A 12,337-nucleotide genomic window follows, 5' to 3' on the forward strand; every position below is an offset into this window, starting at 1 on the left:
TGATGATTTTTAATTTTTATCAGAATAACTCCTCAGGTTGACATTTGCCTGCACTTTTTTTTGCAAGGAGTCCATTTTGGGGGGTGGGGTGGGGGGGAGGAAGTGCCCCACAGTCTCCAACTTCCTGTTCCTGTATAGCAGGCTCCTCCCAGTGCTTTGTTCATTTCCTGGTCACTTTGATTTGGATCTTGACCTGGAAGGATTACTTTTTGTGGATGCTGCTGGATATTTGGATTTGAGGCCTTTTTGACTTTGTTTGGATCACTTTTGGATTAGAAATTTCACAAGTAAGTTGATGTTGTTTGTTTGGGGGCATGGATGGCATTGGATTGGGGTGATTTTTGTGTGTTTTTCGATTTTTTGGCTGTTGTTGGGGCCTTTTGCCCAGGGGTACTCAGTGGTGCATGGACTGAGTCTTTCTGTGGGGTCTCCTGAATGTAAATATCATGGAGGGCATGGATGGCATTGGAGTGTGTGTTTTTCGATTTTTTGGCTGTTGTTGGGGCCTTTTGCCCAGGGGTACTCAGTGCTGCATGGACTGAGTCTTTCTGTGGGGTCCCTTGAATGTAAACATCATGGAGGGCATGGATGGCATTGGATTGTGGTGACTTTTGTGTGTTTTTCGTTTTTTTGGCTGTTGTTGGGGCCTGTCCATGTGGGTGGGGGCCATTTTGAGGCCTGGTCCAGGCAGGGCCTGGCCATGTGGGTGGGGGTCTAGGGGCCATTTTGAAGACAGGCAGTGTGCTTTGTTGTGCCATAGGCCTGCACCCAGTCTGCCATGGTTTCATCCATTATGCCCAGGGGTACTCAGTGGTGCATGGACCAAGTCTTTCTGTGGGGTGTCTTGAATTTCAACATGATTGAGGGCATGGATGGCATTGGATTGTGGTGATTTTTATGTGTTTTTCGATTTTTTGGCTGTTGTTGGGGCCTTTGGCCCAGGGGTACTCAGTGGTGCATTGACTGAGTCTTTCTGTGGGGTCTCTTGAATGTAAACATCATGGAGGGCATGGAGGGCATGGATGGCATTGGATTGTGGAGATTTTTTGTGTATGTTTTGTTTTTTTGGCTGTTGTTGGGGCCTGTCCATGTGGGTGGGGGCCATTTTCAGGCCTGGTCCAGGCAGGGCCTGGCCATGTGGGTGGGGGTCTAGGGGCCATTTTGAAGCCAGGCAGTGTGCTTTGTTGTGCCATAGGCCTGCACCCAGTCTGCCATGCTTTCATCCATTATGCCCAGGGGTACTCAGTGGTGCATGGACCGAGTCTTTCTGTGGGGTGTCTTGAATTTCAACAATATTGAGGGCATGGATGGAATTGGATTGTGGTGATTTTTATGTGTTTTTCGATTTTTTGGTTGTTGTTGGGGCCTTTTGCCCAGGGGTACTCAGTGGTGCATGGACTGAGTCTTTCTGTGGGGTGTCTTGAATTTCAACATGATTGAGGGTATGGATGGCATTGGATTGTGGTGATTTTCGTGTGTTTTTTTATTTTTTGGCTGTTGTTGGGGCCTTTTTTTCACAGGGGTACTCAGTGGTGCATGGACTGAGTCTTTCTGTGGGGTCTCTTGAATGTAAACATCATGGAGGGCATGGATGGCATTGGATTATGGTGATTTTTGTGTGTTTTTTGATTTTTTGGCTGTGTTGGGACCTGTCCATGTGGGTGGGGGCCATTTTGAGGCCTGGTCTAGGCAGGGCCTGGCCATGTGGGTGGGGGTCTAGAGGCCATTTTGAAGCCAGACAGTGTGCTTTGTTGTGCTATAGGCCTGCACCCAGTCTGCCATGCTTTCATCCATTATGCCCAGGGGTAATCTGTCAGTGGTGCATTTTATTGGTCTTTCCATTTTGGGGGATGGGTATAATAAAAATGCTTACTTGCAAACTATTAATGGAAGCGCTACATATGCAACATTTATTTAACTGATGTTCCTCTGGCTTCGTTTGCTTTTAAATGCAGAAAGACAAGTCATCAGCCTCATCGTTCCTCATCAGTGCCAGGAACAAGTCCTGCTGCGGTGTGTGCAGCACAACGTCACGTGTGGCCACAGGCAACTCTGCAACTTGTGCAACTGCGGCCTGCTGTTCTGACATCTGAAGAAGATGGCCCAAAAAAAGTTGCCCGTAGCTCCTCTAGCAAGAAAGTTGCCAGTAAGGAGCAGAAGAAGCAAGTGGCGCCACTTACCAAGGAGACTGGTGTGCCGACCGCCGCATTTGTGGGGAAAAAAAGTACGCCTGCAGTAGCAGCGGGGTCTGCTGGGGACCAAGCTGTGAGCAGCACCTCCGCTCCGTTGTGCTCAGTGCCACCACCACCATGCCAACTTAGGTCCAAGCCCTTGAGTGCTGCAGAGGCAGCCAGTATAGTTGTTCAATCACCATCGACCAGTGATGTTGGCTCATTGCAAGAAAGTAGCAGCAATGTCCCTCAATCAACACAGGTTGTTGTAACTCATCTGACGAGTGTTCAACAACCACAGCCTTAACAACAACCACAAGTGCTGCAAGTACAAGCCCAAGTATATGTGGAAGGAGAGGCGGCGCAAGGAGAGGCGCAAGCAGAGGTGAATGGAGCGGCACAAGTGCCCACAATAGTTGTTCCTCCCGAAGTAGGGGCACATCAGGAAATTGAAATTCAAGCCGAGGTATCATCTGAGGGAGCCACTCCTCCGGATGATTCATTGTCTTCCAGATCCCCAGCAAGGAAAAGATCAAGCATGGTGTCTACATCTTCTTCAAGCCCCCTTCCTTCTGATGATATGGATCAAAATTGGGAACCACCACTGCTGTCTGAGAGTGAGGCACACCATGATCTGACAAAGGTAGCGAAGCGTAAAAGGAAGGTCCAGAAAGTCTCATAGTTATGGAGTGTGATGATGACGCTGTACAAGAAGTGGCGTATACTCCTGCTGATGAAGACTCACAACGACGATGCAGTCATCATAAACGTCACTCCAGGCTCAGCGGGCATGCTGCAAACAGACATTTTTACCCTATCCCGGAATGCTGCTGAGCGTGATGTTGGCGACGTGGCAATGGGACCACCACCAATGCAGTTAACTAGTACACCACCACCTCTCGCCAGAAGGGACCTCCATCCACCTCAACCTCCATTTCCTCAATTAGTGGTGCTGTAGGTGCACAACGTAGTAAATTTCGGCAACACACATCCTCCACTTCATCTGGCATTAGCATTCCCAGTATCGCCTCCTCCGCTTTCCACAGACATTTGAAGTCCTCAGTTTGGGACTTCTTTAGTTTTAGCCCAACAAGGGAAAACATATCCATTTGTACCATTTGTAAGGTTCGAGTTAGTCGTGGTAAGCTTGGTACCAACTATGGTACCGGAGGCCAGAGAGGTCATCTTCAGAGACAGCACACTGTCAAATGGCAAGCGCACCTAAAGGAGATCAATGCAGCCCGAATTGCAAGTCAACAAATTGTATCCGTTGATGTTTCATCTGATGATGACGAGGAGGAAGAAGCGTCAAACATTTCTTCACTTACACCCAGTACCCCTGTCAGCAGCACACCCCCTGCAAGATATATGAGCCACACTAAGAGTGCGGGAGAGAATGAGACACCAATGAGAAAAAGTTCATCTTCACCGAGCGTAACTGGGTCGAAGAAGTCATCATCATCCGTAAAATGGTCCATCCCACCATTAGAAGCATGTTGTTTTCAGAAGCGCCATTTGAACGCCACCACCCAACGGCGATTCTGTATAACACTAAGCTGGCTAAAATGCTAGCGCTGGACCTTCTCCCTTTTTCTTTTGTGGAAGGGGTGGGTTTTCTTGAATTAGTGGCAACGCTCTGCCCTAAATGGAAGGTTCCTAGCCGGTTCTATTTTACCAGAGTTGCGGTTCCAGTACTACATGAAGATGTGCTGGAGGTGATTGGGGCAGCTTTGCAGAAGAGTGCTGTTCACACTATACATCTGACAACAGACATATGGACCAGTTGCCAAGCCGTTGATTACATGTGCATCACTGCACACTGGGTCTCTTTTTCAGGGGTTAAAGCAAAGGTAACCGCAGGTGTTGACATGGACAAAGTTTATAAAGCTGCTCGGAAACATGCAACATTAGCCATGTTTGCCATGGAGAAAAATCATACAGGAGAAAACATTTTGCATGAGTTTAACACAAAGGTCTTTCAATGGCTGTCCCCAAGAAAATGCATGATTGGTTATGTTTCCACGGATAATGGCGCCAATGTAGTTAAGGCCATGGATAAGGGTAACTATTTCAGAGTGCCGTGTTTGGCGCACTGTATAAACCTGGTTGTTAAAAAATTCTTGAGTGAAGAAAGTCCAGTGTGCGAGTTGCTGACCACCTGCCGAAGAATGTGCACACATTTCAACCATTCTTTTAAGGCCCGGAAGCAGCTGAGGTGCCTGCAATATGAACGTAAAGTGCCAGTGAAAGCACTCATCCAGGAGGTGGTAACACGTTGGAACTCAACCTTCTACATGCTTGAGCGTCTGTATGAGCAGTATGCGGTAGTCGATCAGTATTTCTTTACACTGGGTACACCTATGATTGACCTGAGGATACAGGTGGAGCAATGGCAGCTAGTTAAAAGCCTGACAGACATGCTTCGTCCTTTTGAGCACCAACTGAAGGCGGTGTCAAAAAGATGGAAAGCATGAAGCATTTGAGTTGGCGGAGAAGTTATTACAGTGCCTACTTTGCGATGAACGTCTTCAAAAGATCCACACAGAACAGCATTACATTTCAGCTACTATTCTGGATCCATGGTACAAAAAGGCAGTGGCAGGCAGAGTCTTCTTTCCTTATTGATGAAGCAGATGTTACAAAGTACAAACATTGGCTAGCTGTGTCATCCAGTCGGTTTGAAAGAGAACGGCAGGAAATTGAAGGAAAAGGCAGTACATCAGCATCAGCAGGCCATACGTCAAAAAAATCCACTTCTGCATCTGTGGCTGTGGCAGAAGTGAGTGATTTTCCCTCTCAGCCGTTAACGACACCAGCAACCGTATCATCTGCACCAGACACAACAGTAACATTGTGTGAAGAAGAGGATTGGCTAACTCAGCTTGGGTTTGCTTCTCAAAAGGTCCCAGAAAAAAGTAAGCAAAGTGGAGGAACAATGGAGAACCTTGAGTCGATGGTTCAGTACTATCTGAATGACTCAACAGAGGCCTATGTTCATGATGACCCATTGGCGTATTGGCATGGGAAAATAGATGTGTGGCCAGAGATCACCAACCTGGCTATAAGTTACTTGTCTTGCCCACTCGCAAGCGTGTCTTCTGAACGTGTTTTCAGTGCTGCTGGTGGCATTGTAACTTCCAAAAGGACCCGCCTCTCGCCCAAAAATGTGGAGAGGTTAACAAATGATCAAGATGAATCAGCACCTCATACCACCAGATTACAAAATACGAGAATGCACTCAGGAAGAAGACGAGGAGGACACCAACTTAGATGAGGGAAGTTCTTCTCTGTCAACTGACCTACTCCCGTCTGAATTCGCAGAGTTTGAGGACAAGCTCTTCTTCCCTGACACCGAGCCCTGAAAATGAGTCAATGAAACACTAACTTTCTTTTTCGTCCTTATTCACTTTTATTCCTGTGTGTCTGTCTTTCTTTGTTTTGCAAAATCTATTTAAAAAAAAACTTTAGTCACCTAATCACAAAACAAGCCCATCAGCAGAACTGTCTTCACTTATTTGCTTATTGATTTGAAGGTGCCGCAGTCTGCATTCCTCAGGTTCACAACTTCACAAGAACATGCTCCTCTTTCCTCCTCCTCCAGACTCCTATTTCCCTCAAAGCAGATGGCTGGATTACGCCCAATGAAGAAAGACTCTGCACTTGTGGGGGTGTTCTACTTCTTTGCGGGTGAGTTGACGGGTCTGGGGCATTGCTGTGAAGGTCTAATACCGGATTAAAATGGTTTGGAGAAAATCGGAGCAGAAAAAGTGTTTGCGCTTTTGATCACTTGCCTGTCTTTGGGGTGCTGTTTAGGGGGCTTTTAGGTTGTTGGGGTGAGTTTTGGGGTCTGGGAGCACTGCCGGCACAGTCTAATGTTGATTGCATTTGTTTTTCAGGAAACCCATGGTGGAAAAAAGGAGTTAGGGCCTAGCTGCACAGCGTATTTGGACTGAATTGAAGGTAGTAGGCCCATTTTTGCTTTTTGCCTGTTTGGGGGTGTTCTGCTTTTTTGCGGGTGGCTGCAGGGGTCTGGGGGCATAGCTCGGAAGGTCTAATATCGGAATCAAGTGTTTTGGACCAAATCCATGGTGAAAATGTTTTTGCATTTTTGCTCACTTGTCTGTCTTTGGGGGGCTTCCAGGTTTTTGTGGGTGGGTTTTGGGGTCTGGGAGCACTGCTGGCCCAGTCTAATGTTGATTGCATTTGTTTTTCAGGACATCCATGGTGGAAAAGGGGAGTTAGGGCCTAGCTGCACAGCATCTTTGGACTGAATTGAAGGTAGGCCCATTTTGGCTTTTTGCCTGTTTGGGGGTGTTCTGCTTTTTTGCGGGTGGCTGCAGGAGTCTGGGGGCATAGCTCGGAAGGTCTAATATCAGAATCAAGTGTTTTGGACCAAATCCATGGTGAAAAAGTTTTTGCGTTTTTGCTCACTTGTCTGTCTTTGGGAGGCTTCCAGGTTTTTGTGGGTGGGTTTTGGGGTCTGGGAGCACTGCTGGCACAGTCTAATGTTGATTGCATTTGTTTTACAGGAAATCCATGGTGGAAAAGGGGAGTTGGGGCCTAGCTGCAGAGCGCATTTGGACTGAATTCCAGGTAGGCCCAAAGTTATCTAAGTGTGGCTTTTCCCGGGTTTTGCCTTTTGGCTTGTTGGGGGGGTTAAACTTGTTTTCGCCAGGCTGGACAGTTCTGGGGCTATTGCTGGGAAGGTCTAATACCCGAAAGACAGTGTTTTGGAGACAATCCCTGGGGAAAACGTTTTTGCATTTTCTGAGATTTCGCTCACTCTACTGTTTTCGGGGGGCTGTTTGTGGGGATTCCTGGTGTTTGTGGGGGGGTTTGCGAGTCTTGGAGCAATGCTGGGTATGGATACTTTTGCTTGCTTGCAAGTGGTTTGAATACAATCCATGGTGGGTAAGTGGACAGGGTGTCTTCTGGTCACCAACATTGATGGACGGAGCGTCAGATGGAATGGAGGAGTCCCGCTAATAAGAGGAATGGTTGGATGCATGCAACTTACCAAATTCAACAGGACAACTACAACAACATACAGATACAGTATCCGTTCTTTTCTAATGATCTTTTAAGTAATGTTATTGCTGTGAACTTCTACGAGTGTCACTCTGCATTTCTTTGATCTCTGCTTCTAAATTCATCCCTACAGCCATTGTATAGGTTTTACTTCTGCTATTTTTCAAACCTACTTTAATGTACGAAGTGTTTCTCTGAGTGCAGAGATAGGCAAGTGAAAACGCATAATTATTACTGCAGCCCTGTACTTTCGCATTCTTTCATTCACGGTTGTCAAAAGTACTACTTACTTTTCAGTAACCATGCATGCAGTAGTGCATGCACTCCCTTTATGTCACTTAAGAGTTATGGATAGCTTTGTACCCAAAGATTTGTTTATCTTTAATTATTGTTTGTCCATGCTGTGCTTTTGTTTTCTTCTCTCAACAAAACTTTCCCAAAAACCCCCATTCCCATCCATTCTCCAAACCCTAACCCTCTTCCCCCGGGCTGTGTGGTTTTGATTGATGTGTGACTAAATGACAGCGAAAATTCCACATACTTGCTGGGGAGGATAAGGTCATAGCAACAGGCTGGTGAAGGAATCCGAGGATATATTCTTACTCAGCTTGACACAGAGTCACTATTGGCAAATGAAAGCAGATTTTCATGTGCGCCATCAACTTGATTGGTCATCAAGAAATCCTCCTCCTATACGTGGCAAATTATTACGCTGCTGTGTCCTTCACCTTCAGTACTATTTCTTGTAGTAGAAGCCAATGTCAAAGAAATTCAACGGAAGTACCAGTTATACTTTCAATACTTTACCATTTGTTAGGCTACATTGTGGCACTGTTCTAGTGTACTGTCACCTGCTATATTCTCTATCGTACCGTTCTAATGCTACGGTAAGGACAAACAAGGTTTCATTTTCTTTTTTTTCATATGCTGCAACTGCCACTGTGTAACACCACTAGTACCACCGCAATGATGACATTTCATCCGTCCCAGGATTGCCAACCTTAATAGCCATTTCCCGTGCAGCCAGCCCTGTGCCTAGCCCTATTTCCAAAAACAAATTACAGGTAATATAAGCGTTTGGCGGGAGGTAGTATAATGGAGTATTAGGAGAGACGAGAGACTGACGGTAGTACTAGTAAAGTCCTAGGACTATTGAATTCACTTACTCTGTGAGAGGCACTTCGTTTTGAAAACATTTGGGCAATTAATAATTACTTACACAACTTGAATCAAGATGCCACTTACGTTTCAGGAAAACAAACTTACTGTTAAACCCCCACCCACCGGCCTCAAAAGCAGTAAAAACATGTATGCTAAGGTAAAGTTTAAAGTATATTTATATCCCTAACATAAATAATCTCCCGCAAGACCCAACCCACCCCCAATCCCTAACCCCAACGAATGTCAGTGAAAAGTCCCAAAAACCGAACTCCAATTTCTCACCCCCAGAAGTCTTTAAAAAAGGGGCAAGGGACAGTCTCCTCCTACTTCTGGCTGCTGTTCACTTTTTGGGCCAGGTCGGCATGCTCCTTGCGGAGGGTCTCGAGCAGGGTTTTGGTATTTAACAGCTCCTGCTCGAGGTAGGACACCCTAAGTGAAAGGCGGTGCAACCTTCTTTTGGTACTGCTGTGGGGGCAGCTGATTTGTTTGCTGCTCGGCGGTGGCGGGTGGCTGCGGTACCCCGGCTCCGTACCGCTGGAGACCTGCTGTGCTGACTGGCTGACCCAGGGAGCGCGGAGGAGGATGCAGCTGTCCCGGTAGATGTTGTGGTAGACTGCGTGTCCCCCTCCTCCAGGGCCACCAGCCGCCGATATTCGGCGACAGTTGCCTCCAGCCTCAGTTGTCGGGCCCTTTTAGCCAGCTCCTTCCGTGTTAGTTTGGAAGGAGCATCTATATGAAGAAAGAAAGAGATAGTCTGTAACCAATGCTCTTTAAGATTAACACAAAATGATTCAGCAGAAAGTTGTGTCACAGTAGAACTAGCAACTTGCAAGCGCAGTACATAACTATTGTGGCCAGTATCTATCTAACCTCCCACTTCTTCATCCTTGCTCTAACATTAGTGGGAGTTTAAGGAATCAATTCTACGAGCACTATGGACTCACTCCATTAGAGTCGACTATGACAGTACACCAGTCTTATTCTTATTCTTCTCTCTTGTTTACCAAAATTGGTACGTTAACTTCTGCAAGCCGGCATAATGCCAGCGCAGTCAACTTGCACCCGAGAAAAACAGACGCCCGCCATGATGAGTGAGACAGTCTTGCGTTACTGTACCAGTCCAGTACATGCAGGTGGTGATGCTCTTACTTTTCTATTACGGGTGGCACTGAGAATACTCTGTTACAAGGGCTACTGCTTAATTAATTTAACTTTCACCCTACAGTGCCAATGAATACTAGAAAAGTAAAATGAAGAAGATAAATAATCTGATTATCTATCTCTGCACATGGTATGTATTTGCTTACATATGTGATGACTTTAGGTGCTTTGCTTTTTATTGAGTGAACAGTGATACATCCACACATGAATGACCGAGTTCTACTAAACTTATTAACAGAGGTAGTGAGTGGCCATCTTAATAGCCGGATATATGCTGTGCTTGCAATACAAACTACTGCTACTATTCTTGGTAGTATTCGGACAAAATTACAACTTCTTTTCCTTGCCTTTCCTACACTGGGACGGGCGTGCGGGTGCGGTGTTACAATGTTTTCAAAGTAACACTTAGTTCATCCAGTGACGTCTACTCTCTCTAGATACACATATGCTATCTAAGAGTCAGATAGTACCATGATCCAGGCATCCATCCATTCAAACTATATGTCAATCATTCTTCTTCATGTCTCTCATCTGGACAAACCTTACGTTTTCTCACGGGAAAACAACCTTTTCATTTTATTTGGGAAACCGCAAGCCATACATCCGTGCTTGACTTGCATTTGAATTTCAACCAAAGCATATATTGCGCACACATACAGTTTCTGTTTCACCCACCCAGGCTGTTCTCCTTCCACCCATCCTTGCTTCATCCTTCACCCAGCCATGCATCATATTCCTTCCCAGCCACCTCGGGCACCAATCAAACATGTATCATTCTTCTTTGTCAGTCATCATTACTTTTAACTTGCTCGTCCTTCCACACTTACTTACACCCTTCTTTCGCTTTTCGTTCATCCCATCTATCAAGTTCATCTCAGATCTGATTTGGATTCTCGAAAAAAAATTACTGCTGAGTTGAAGTAAATTTAGAGGAGGCTACTACCTGGTTGATAAAAACTTTGATCTAAATTTGAAAGTCTGCTTAACAGTATAGTAACTTAACTGTAGAACATATATACTACATCCGTGCAGAGAGCACACTCTGCAGTCTGCAATCTCAATAAGTAAGGAATATAAGAGCTTACCACTGCCCGCCACTACCGTGGCAACCCGCACAGCAGTTTCCTCCGGCACTTGCTCCGCCTCCTCCCCAGAAGTGTCCTCCTCCACCTCCGCTCTGGGCCCGGCACCAGATGTTCCACCTACAAAGTACATTTAAGAATGTTAGATGTCATAGACATACACCACTCACTAGTATTTTGTCTAGGAATGAAGAAATGTGAATACAGAAACCATTCTAATAATTTGTGACTGTCTACTCTAAAGTAAAAATGTCCCTTTTTCCAGGGAAGGGTGTTGTCTTGCTGCACTTTTTGGCACAACTGATGAATGCTTGCTTTTTAACACGCACCATTTTTCTCATAACAGACAGAAGCTTCACTTCTAAGAACAAATCATCATCACTAGGACGGAGTGACCAACGATTCAGCACCAAAAAGAAAAAATTAAAGTTCAAACCAGATGAGGGCTCGGCTCGCCCACAATAAATGTGTGAAATAAATCACTAAGCACTTTTCCATTTTTAATCAACCGTTTACGTTTTATGACAAGCTTGATTTTAATAAATGTTTTTACTTTTAATAAAGCTTTAAAACTTAAATAGACTCTGTGGTTTTTGGTCAAGAGTGAATGAGCAAAAGATTTTGCAATTTGCAAGCATGAGTCCGTGCCGCTGACACTTCTGGACTCTGACTCCGTACTCTTGTCCTGCGTTGGATAATCATCATTGGGGATCAATCATCGATGAATTCGGGAGCTAAATGACTCTGCCACACTATCTAGTCAGTAAGGAGATTGGGGGTTCTTCAAAGTCTGATATCACTGAGGTATGTGGAAAGTCTACCTGCGCCTATTATAATTGATAAACAATGCACTATTTAGTGTCCATAGTTCTGTTAGTGCAGATTTGTCCCTGCAACAGTAGTAGTATGGATTGTCCTCCTATCCAAACCAAAAGTAAAGTAGTATCTTATTCTTTCTTGGTCGCCATTCACATTTTATTGTTGGTAATTGTCAAAGCATAAACATTTAGAAGACTTGAAAAGACATTATGGACAATCCCAGAGGACTGCACTCAGTGCATAGAGCTATTGCTGACTAGCATGGGAGTTTCGTTTAACACCTTTTGCCAAATGTGCAATCTTAGTTAGCTACACAGACAGACTAATAAGAATAATCTAGTAATACCACAGGTAGTCATAGTAGAGGCAGGATAAGAATTTAGATGCAGTCTACAAGAAGATCAAAGACGATTTAGAAAAAAATCGAATGAGGAACGCTAGGAAAAAATAGGTACTCTATATTAAAATTAAAACTTACCGGGGCCAGCAAAGGAGCCCTCGCCTGACCGATCCTGGCCTTGTACAGCAGTAGCAGCCGATAACCCCTCCTCCTCTGTCCTCTTGCCCCTGGGGGGAGCTGATGTACAACATGAAAGAAAGAAAGACCCGAAAACATGGATGATTGTTGTCAACCAAATTAAACATTTCAAAAGAACAACAACAAAATATTTTGGCGAAATAGCAAATAGACACTATTCCACGGGATATATTGACCTATCTCATGTGGTCTACTATGATATTAGTATTGCTTGATTTGCGGACCGTCGACTTGGAAAGTTATGTAACTCACTACACAAACTACTAAAAAGGTTTGCCTAGGACTGGCAGGCAGCAGTCCGCAGCACGCGAAGTGACAAACTCCGTTGTGATTGCAGATCAGTGACAACACTAAAAAGTTTCCTACTACATTAACCA

This window comes from Lissotriton vulgaris, chromosome 1_1, assembly GCF_964263255.1.
Source record: "Lissotriton vulgaris chromosome 1_1, aLisVul1.2, whole genome shotgun sequence".
Classification (NCBI taxonomy): domain Eukaryota; kingdom Metazoa; phylum Chordata; class Amphibia; order Caudata; family Salamandridae; genus Lissotriton; species Lissotriton vulgaris.